This window comes from Etheostoma spectabile, unplaced genomic scaffold (genome assembly GCF_008692095.1).
Source record: "Etheostoma spectabile isolate EspeVRDwgs_2016 unplaced genomic scaffold, UIUC_Espe_1.0 scaffold00008494, whole genome shotgun sequence".
Lineage (NCBI taxonomy): Eukaryota > Metazoa > Chordata > Actinopteri > Perciformes > Percidae > Etheostoma > Etheostoma spectabile.
In genome coordinates, this window is record NW_022603597.1 from 2,757 (window position 1) to 12,871 (window position 10,115).

Below are 10,115 nucleotides of genomic sequence, written 5' to 3' on the forward strand. Positions count from 1 at the left end.
GAAAGACTTTGCCACACGTTATGGCAAAATGTGGCTCATCTGCATGGACAAGTCCGTTGTGCTGGGTTAACTTCACCAGTGTGAAGGCTCTTAAGAGCATTTAGGACAGCTGAATGGTGGAGGCATTGCTGTTGTAAGCTAAAATAATGATTACCGTGGTCAATGATGACGGTGGCTAATCCTGCAAGAGATATCACATCATAATGTAGTATTCACTTAGTTAAATTGCAGAAATCTACCACAAACATTCATAAAAATTTGTTAAGAAGACAAACACACTTTCTGTGTTGTCATGAAGAAAACTTTTGATTTGAATCTAGTAAAACATGGTCAGCTAGAATTCACTCACACCTCCCATTAGTTCTTCTAACCCTTGTATCATTATCGCTGCATGTTTCCCCCCCATCCCCACCCCCTTGGGTCTACCAAAGGCGTCCTCAGCAGACAGTAAGCTGGCGACCAGAGCAGGAAAGGAGGAGCAGCCTGCAGCAGCAGTGAAGGAGGAGGAGGAGTATGTGGTGGAGAAGGTTTTGGACCGCAGAGTGGTGAAGGGAAGAGTAGAGTTTCTGCTGAAATGGAAGGGGTTCTCAGAGTAAGTATGAGTCTAGAATATTAATGCTTGGTGTTCTTGGTCCTGAGATATATAATATATTTACATATTGCAAATAAGTGTCAGCATGGTATCGTGCCCTCAAAGTTGAAGGTTTGGTATTATGACTCTACGTTGCAGACACACAAATAACCTTACAAGATGGCAATAGAAAAATGAATAATAGGAATGATGAATTAGAGTGAGAATGGATTGTCTAAAAACAAAGTGTGAGTAGATGTTCTTCTGTCTGCACTCACCTTTCCAGAGAGGATAACACATGGGAGCCACAAGAGAACCTGGACCTGATCACTGAGTACATGCAGAAACACAAGGAAACGGAGGAGAAGAAGAAGAAGAAGGAGGGCAAGAGGAAAGGTGTCAAGGAGGAGGAGGTGAGTGAAGGAAAGAGGTTACTCCAGACTGAAGAGTCCCAGAAATCAAATCTCAATATTAATGAATGCACACAGAGGGTTTCACAAATGTCTTTTAGGATTTATATATTATACCGTAATTCCTCAAAGAAAAACCAGTAGTCAATTAAACTGCGGCCCTCTGATAGTGGCCGGGGGGCAACACAGATCAATAAAGGCCGGGAAAAAGTCATTGTGGATAATCTCCTCTGTGCCGTTAAATAATGTGCAGTCAAGTTTATTGTAATGTACATTTCTACCAATTTAACTTAACAGATTCAACAATATATTCACACTTTGTTTTTCTGGCTTATGGTTCTCATGTAAAGTATTTTTTTTGTGATCCAATTTTTTTATTTTTGATCTAATTAAGAAACAAAGAGTGCCAACCAGTCCCCTGAGTCGGAGAGGCTGATGACCCCTACAGATACTAGATCAAGTTCAACTGGGAGTCAAACACTCCCACAAAGAAAAGTTTCCAGCACTACCAATCCCAGACCGTCCCCCGGTTGTTACCGCCTGGCTCAAGGCCGCCAACAAAAAGGCCACACAGATATACAATTAAATTTTAACAGTTATTTCTTTGCGCTTTCCATTAAGATAAAGAGCAGGTCTAGACTGGACTCTGGGATGTTATTTACAGTGAGGAAAATAAGTATTTGAACACCCTGCTATAGTTCTCCCACTTAGAAATCATGGAGGTGTCTCAAATTGTCATTGTAGGTGCATGTCCACTGTGAGAGACATAATCTAAAAAAACAAAATCAAAACCAATGACGTCTTGGTGTATTACCAACAGTAACCTTGGAAACAGTGGTCCCAGCTCTTTTCAGGTCCAGCTCCTCCCGTGTAGTTCCGGGCTGATTTCTCACCTTTCTTAGGTTATTGAGACCCCACGAGGTGAGATCTTGCATGGAGCCCCAGTCCGAGGGAGATGGACAGTCATGTTTAGCTTTGTCCATTTTCAAATGATTGCTCCAACAGTGGACTTTTTTTTCACCAAGCTGCTTGGACATGTCCCCGTAGTCCTTTCCAGCCTTGTGGAGGTGGACAATTTAGTCTCTAGTGTCTTTGGACAGCTCTTTGGTCTTGGCCATGTTAGTAGTTGGATTCTTACTGATTGTATTTTATTTATTTTATTTAACCTTTATTTAACCAGGAAGTCCCTTGAGATTGAAATCTCTTTTTCGAGGGAGACCTGGCCAAGACGGCACACCAGTTACAATTTAAACAAATACAGCACAGACAAAATCTCACATAGAGGAAAGGACAGGTCACATAGGGCAGTTACATTTTTGAATTACATGACATTTTAACATGGCCTTAAATTGTGTGCCTTGTATGGGGGGGACAGGTGTCTTTATGCAGCTAACGACCTCAAACAGGTGCATCTAATTTAGGATAATAAATGAAGTGGAGGTGGACATTTTGAAGGCAGACTAACAGGTCTTTGAGGGTCAGAATTGTAGCTGATAGAAAGGTAATCAAATACTTATTTACAGCTGTATCATTCAAATGAATAGTTAAAAAATCAAATATTGTGATTTCTGGATTTTTTTTTAGATTTTAGATTATGTCTCTCACAGTGGACATGCACCTACGATGACAATTTCAGACCCTCCATGATTTCTAAGTGGGAGAACTTGCAAAATAGCAGGGTGTTCAAATACTTATTTTCCTCATGTATCTCCCAGGTCTTTCCATAGAGAGCAGGTCAAGGCCAGCAACAAAAAGGCCACACAGATATTCATCAAAACTTTATTAACACATACACACAGCGTAACAATGGTAATGCAGCAGTCAAACTTGGACACAGACATTCTGTGAACGATGCTTCTGGTTTTACTTAGCTCGCTCCACCATGGCGCCTTACTAACTCCAAGTATTCTGATTTATTGAAACTGATCCATGATCCCTGGTATGTGATAAACAGGCCCAACACCACAGTATGAGAACATCCCATAACCACCATGCTTTACTGTCTTCACAGTGGACTGGGGCTTGATTTCAGTGCGGGGGGGTCGGAGGACAAACTGTCTGCGGCTCCTAGACCCAAAAAGAACAGTTTACCTCTCATCAGTCCCCAGAATGTTGCTCCATTTCTCCTTTGGCCAGTCAATGTGTCCTTTGGTTGTTTTCCATCATTTTGGCAGAGCAGCTTATAATCTTCTGCACGCCTTTATATGTTTTCCCCTCTCATATCAACTTTTTAATCAAAGTCCTCTGTTCCTCAGAGCAATGTCTGGAACGAGACATTTTGCATTTTTATGAACTATGATATTCTCGCAATGGGTCACATCTCTGGCCCAGGTCCTGGTCCAGGTCCAGCTTCTCCGTCTCACGCTGTTACTCTACCAACTGCAGTTAGTTGCTTTCAATAATTTCTTCTGTGTTCTTCGCCGTGGCGGCCGCGATAGCAGAGTTAAGCGCAAGAAACACCGGTACAAATACAGGTTGCCTCTCATACTTAACAATATACAGCTGTGTTAATTAAAAAATAAAACTGTAAAATGTCAGAAGTGTGGACCGGCGCTGTGTGGCCAGATGCGGACAGGAAGAGGAGAGCGAGTAGAGGAGAGATTCAACACAGACGAAATGGGTCATTTAACGCAATATTAAACCATATCCATATAAACAGCATTGCAGCGGATGCGAGGAAATTAGCACCGGTGCGTCCTAGAGGAGTTAACCGCTAACAGACGCTAACTAGCACCGACTAGCACTGGTCACTGCTGTTGTCTGGAAAACAACAGATGGGACAAAATGTTGCGTTTACTGGTAAACTGTTAAACCTTGAGACCGACGTATAACCGACTGCTATCTGTTGAGTTTTCCTCCCGTTACTCTGTCCTCTGTGACTGTCTCCATCTAGATACTAAGCTGCGCGGTGCAGGAACAACTGATTGGCTCATGACCAGACGGTAGTAGCGGTAGATGGGCTATGCAAAAAAACCTGGAGCGTTCTATGAAGTTCAAGTTTAAGTTCAAAAACCTTTATTTGTCCCCAAGGGGCGATTCATTTGGCTACAGTAGCAAAAAATTGACACACAGTACATGACAACAAAGACGACAACATCAATTAAAATACAGTATCAAACCAAATGGCAAAAATAAATGCCACAACATTTAAAGCTTAAACCCCAGTGTACCTTATGTGCCGACGTTACCTAGTCTTTACAGAGTTAAGCAGAGAGATAGCAGAGAGGACGAAGGAGAATTTTTACCTTTTAGTTTTGGCTGGTGGCTGACTGAAACGGGAACCGGAAGTCAGCAAATTAAATTCTACATTTAGGGGGTGAGAACAATCGGACATGATGGATTCTGCCTTTTTAAGCACATGTCTGTTGTACAGATCAGTTGGTGTCATCTGCTGAATCCCAATGATTTTGCTGCTAACTTTAATTACCGTTGCTAATTTGTTTTTCATTTTTAAACTCAGAGAAGCATAATAGCAAATACATGAAAAGGTAAAGATAGACTCAATAAAAGATTTGTTAAACAATGTAATCAGGGATCTGTCCACTTTAAACTTAGCTAGCTTTCTCAGACAGAAGAGACGCTGCTGACTTTTCTAACTCATCATGTCTGTGTTTAGTTCAAAGGTTGTTATTAATGATGATTCCCAAGTACTTGTATGATTCAACAATTTCAACCTCTATTCCATCTATAATTGTCTTTCCAGAAGTTGGATGGTGACGTCTAAAATCAATGCACATGTCCTTAGTCTTTGTAACATTTAAGTCTAAAAAGGCTTCTTTGCACCAGTTTAAAAAATAGGGTAGTGCAGGGCCGTGAGATGTTTCAGTGGTGTCCATTAAACTTACTATGACTGTGTCATCAGCAAACTTTACAATGTAGTTATTGGTCAGTTCACTGCGGCAGTCATTAGTGTACATAATATATAAAAGAGGAGAGAGAACACAGCCTTGAGGGGAGCCGGTTGATGTCACAGATATTCCAGAAAGATGTCCATTTAAAAAAAATAATGGCTCAATCACGCAAATTTGATTGTGGGAAGTCAAAATCGTGATCACAATTAAAATTTCATTAATTGTGCAGCCCTAAGATACAGTATATAGATTAATTATGGGCCATAACTGACACCTGTTTCTTCACAGAATCAATCAGCTCACTAATTTTACACAACACTGCTATTATTTTGAACATGCTCCTTTCAATTGTGTGGACAATACCAGTTGTCCACACAAGTTTGGTTTAGCAAAAACAACAACCAAAAACTAAAGGTCAAAGGCCAACTGGTGCTCCACATTGCTAATGCCTATCAGGAACAATGGTTACAATTTACTTTACTGGAGAAGAGCTGTTCCAGCAACATGAAGACAACACGGTAACCCCTACAGATACCAGTGAAATCTAAAAATCTGTGGGAATATGTTATATTTACAACTCTCCCGGCACTAAAAATCCCGGATGATCCCCCATTTGTTACCGGCTGGCTAAAGGCTGGCAACAAAATGGAGGCCACACATAAATTGATCGAAAGTAGTTTATTTATCACAAACTAACCAACAATGGATGTTACATTTCCCATACTGCAACTCCATAATATTGAGGTTGGTAGATGATCAAGAAAAGTGATGCGTCAGTCAAACAATGTTCCATAGACATGCTCTAAATGTTGTTTCTAATTTAAGATAGAGCTCTACAGCATGGCACCTCACTAACTCACTCTCTTGGTTTTTCTCTGTTGATAGAAACGGAGAGGAAGAGGAGTCAAACGTCACCGCTGTCAGCACTGTGACAAATCCTTCACAACATCAAGATATTTAAATATTCATCAGAGAGTTCACACTGGAGAGAAACCTTACAGCTGTGATCAATGTGGGGCAGCTTTCACAGTACAGAGTAACCTAAAAAAACACCAGCGCATTCACACTGGAGAGAAGCCGTACTGGTGTGAACAATGTGGGGAAACTTTTGCTCGTGGGGATGCCCTTAAAACTCACCAGCGTATTCACACTGGAGAGAAGCCGTACAGCTGTGAACAATGTGGGAAAACCTTTTCTCGTAGTAGTACCCTTAAAACTCACCAACGCATTTACACTGCATTGTTGTGAACATGTTTCAGAGCCAAGCTGTTTCCTCCTCCTCATGCCCTGATAGCTGTGTTGTTATATTCTGATCTTCTCTCCACATTAAAGGCTGACCAGCAGTAACTTTATCTTCTGAGCAGCATGTATGTTATTGTGGATCAGCTGGACTGTTTTCTGCCTGTCCTCAGAACCCTTTACCATTTAGGGACCAGAATCGGTGCCTGAACCCATCCTTTTAAAATACTTTTTAAATGTATATAAAAAAAAAAAAAAAAAAAAAGGAGCACAAAAAGACAGTCAGCAACATTTATGAACAGCTATATGGTCCAAATTAAATGTAAAAAAAAAATGTAATAATATATTTCTCCAGTAAATTGCTGCTAAATGACAAAAAAGGCAGCCTTGTTATTTCAGTAGCACCGAAATGAGGCCCCCAAATCCCCGTTACTATTCGGTTCGATAGATACCGGGTGTTAAGGCACCGGTGCCGTACTAGAACCAGGTTTCGGTACCCAACCCTAACCACAATGTACCCACTGTAGGAAGGAGAAGGCCCAAAGGAGAAACATTAAGACGTTTAAAGACATGTTTGAAACTTTTTTGATTTGGTTTTATTTTGTAAAAACCTTCTTCTCATCTCTAGAAACATACAAAAATTTTGGGCTGACAGGATGTCAGTGTAATTTTCATTTTAGGAATACATTTTTGTCACCCTTATAATGTAAATTGGTCCAAACAGTCCTCCCATCATTACCAAGTTATTGTTGTTTTGTAGTTTCTTATGTTTGTATTGTATTGTACTGCTAAAATTGCCTAAATGTTTAATAAGGGCAATAAAGTGCAATTGTTTACCTTGTTATGAGTGCAAGCCTTTTTCTCAGCTAAAAGAAAACAAGGTGCTCTTCTGAAAATGCAAAATCTAAATCAGTTCATCTGTCATGTTGTCGTCCTTCCTGGTCTTGGTGTAGCTATGTATGTTTTCAAAAACTGGCAGATGATCACTGACTTCATTTGTTATTAGTCCACTTTTGACGTTGGTAAACATATTATCAATTAGTGTAGCACTATTGGTTGTAATTCTGGTTGGTTGAGTGATTGAGGGATACAAACCGGGGCTGTACACCAGATTAATGAACTCTGTTGTTTTGTTGTGGTCTTGTGGGTTGAGCAAGTCAATATTGAAATCTCCGCAGATAAAAAACATTTTGTTATTGCTCTTACTGAATATTTCTGTGATTTTTTTCCATAAACATGTCATTATTCGATCCCGGTTTCCTATACATGCAGCTAATTAGAATGTTTTTTGATTTTTCCATTTCAATTTGTACTGTGATGCGTTCCATGATTGTATCTAAAACAAAATACATTTTAGTAACTATTTGACATTAATATCTTTGGTCAATATATAATGCAACCCCCCCACCCTTTGATTGTTTCCTATTGATGAATGACAGTTCATATCCCTCATCTCCACCAACTCCGGTTGTTCTACCGTGAGCAAGTCACTGTTATTGCAAATGCTGTGAACATTTTGTTCCTTTGTTTCAGGTACTGTTTGATTTTTAAAGGTTTGCGATAAGGCTCCTGCAGTTAAAAGTCAGCTCATGAAGTTTGATGTAAATTTTACAATTTCTTGCCCATGTTGCCTGGATCTTGTTTTGTTTCTGAGTATGCATGCTTTCTTGGCAATATCAGCATTTTTCTTGCTGAGCTGTTCGTTGATATAAACTTGGGTGCCTTTTAATTTCCACCCATGTCTGAGGAGTGCTGACTTTTTCTTTCTGTTGGTGAACCGGATTATTACCAATGGAGTGGCCGTTTTGTTTTTGCTCGGCAGAGTATGACAATCCTCAATGTCGCTGTCAACATAAATGCCTTTGAAATCCAAAAAGCAAATTGGCTGTTGTTCCAGCGTCTCCTCTCTCCTTCTCCTGGCAGTGGTGTATTCAATCTCCTCAACCTCATCTGGTAGGATTGCATTTTTCTTAGGCAACATATTCTCCTGGGCCTGGTGGTGGCTGGCTGCACCAGAGCACCTGAGATGTCAGGTTTTCATTCTCCACCTCTTGGCTGGATCTGGCCATGTCGTAAATAGTAGGGCCGAGGCCTCAAAATTGAGAAAATATTGGGGCATGATATTTAAATTACGATCGTTTCCAGCCGCTACATTTATCAATGTACAATCATTCTTACTCTCTGACTGGTGTGATACGAATGTTTCGTGAATCTCATGTAAAGCCTGTCGCAAGAGGATTTCTGTGCTCATATCTGTGCTGGTTTCTACATTAGGTTGATAAATGAAGGCCATTAGCTCTAAGGATGTGCTTCAATACATAACTGAAGTGGACACACTAATGAGTAGCACAGTGGTGCAATTTGATCACCTTGTCATAAGCTAAAGCCTTTTTCCAAGCTAAAAGGAAACAAGGCACTCTTCTGCAAACGCACAGCTGGGAGTGCTTGAGAGCACTTTGAGGTGCAGTGTGATTTTTTGGCTTCGGGTGTGAGCCCAAATAGTTTTCGAACGACAAAGACAACATAGCGATCAGGCGGTGTAACCGGGTTATTGAAGTCCCGTCCATGCAACCGATGGATATGATCATAACTGTATACAGCCCAACTACTTACCAATCACATTACTGGAAAGTCAGCATTACTACATAGTCCTGATAGGGTAGTGGATGTCGATTTGTCAAAATGGACAGTAAACTGCCAGAACATGATTTTCCTCGAGAACATTACTTTTCATGGCGCTGTCAACAACTTTTCCAGCAGTTATATCATTATTCATTTCACCATGGAAATCAGGTTGAGGGTCATAATCTCTTGATGCATCACCCTTTCCAAGTGTCTACTATGTGTCATTGTGACAGCAGAAGAGAGTTAGCAAAGGATGGTTTTCAATCCACTGACTCAGGGTTGGGGGCCCAGCACACTTTCACTGCGCCACTCTGCTGAAATTCCCCAGATGGGACTTGAACCCACAATCCCTGGCTTAGGAGGCCAGTGCCTTATCCATTAGGCCACTGGGGCTTCACATGCATCAACTTGACCAGTTCAGAAGAATACATACATATAGATAGATGATAGATAGATAGATGTTTATTGATCCCAAGAAAATGGGAAATTCCTGTGTACAGCAGCAATCGTCAGTCACAAAGCACAATATAAATATAAATGAAATACTAGGAAAAAATAACATACATACAATATACATGAATAATAATACGAATGAAGTAAAAAGAACAAATATTGAATATGTACAGGATGGGGGAACAAAAATGTGCAACTGCTTAAATAATATGTTAAAATGTAAATGTAAATAAACCAAATTGTGCAGGTTGCATTAGTGCAGTAGTGTGGTGTCCAAAAGTCTCATCTACTACCCAGTGATGACGTGTTAAAAAGTGTTATTGCTTGTGGAAGGAATGATTTTCTGTAGCGGTCCGTGCGGCATCGAAGCTGTCAGAGCCGCTTTGAGAAGCTGCTCCTCTGTTGGACCAGAGTGGGGTGGAGAGGGTGGTCGGGTTAATCCATGATAGATAACAGTTTGTTCAGTGACCTCCTCTCCACCACAGCTTCAAAAGTGTCCTGTTTGCAGCCGATCACGGAGCCAGCCTTCCTGATCAGTTTGTTCAGTCTGTTTGTGTCGCTGGCTCCGATGCTGCTGCCCCAGCAGATGGCGGAGGAGAACAGAGCGCTGGCCACAACAGACTGGTAGAAGATCTCCAACATCCTGCTGCACACGTTGAAGGATCTCAGCTTCCTCAGGAAGTATATATACAGTTCTCGAGCCATAATGAAACAGTAACCTTGACCTTTGCTTTCCAAAATCGAAATCAGTTCATCCGCGACTCCAAGTGGTTATGTATGCCAATTTAAAGTGTTTCCCTCTAGGCGTTCAGAGATGTGAGTGCATTCACAAGAATCGGATGGAAAGACATGAGGACCCGGTCACCTTGACATGAACCTTTGACCTCCAAAATTCATCATTTGATTTGCGAGTTCATGTGAATTTTTGCAACGTTTGAAGAAATTCTCTCAAGGGGATCCTGTTAT

The 10,115-nt window shown here is 40.8% G+C and overlaps 1 non-coding gene across 1 annotated transcript; it reads right to left on the reverse strand.

Moving 5' to 3' along the window:
• Positions 1-9,016: 9,016 nt before the first annotated feature.
• trnar-ccu (transfer RNA arginine (anticodon CCU)) lies at positions 9,017-9,089 on the reverse strand. The gene has a single exon. It is a non-coding gene; the product is annotated as a tRNA-Arg (tRNA).
• Positions 9,090-10,115: the final 1,026 nt, after the last annotated feature.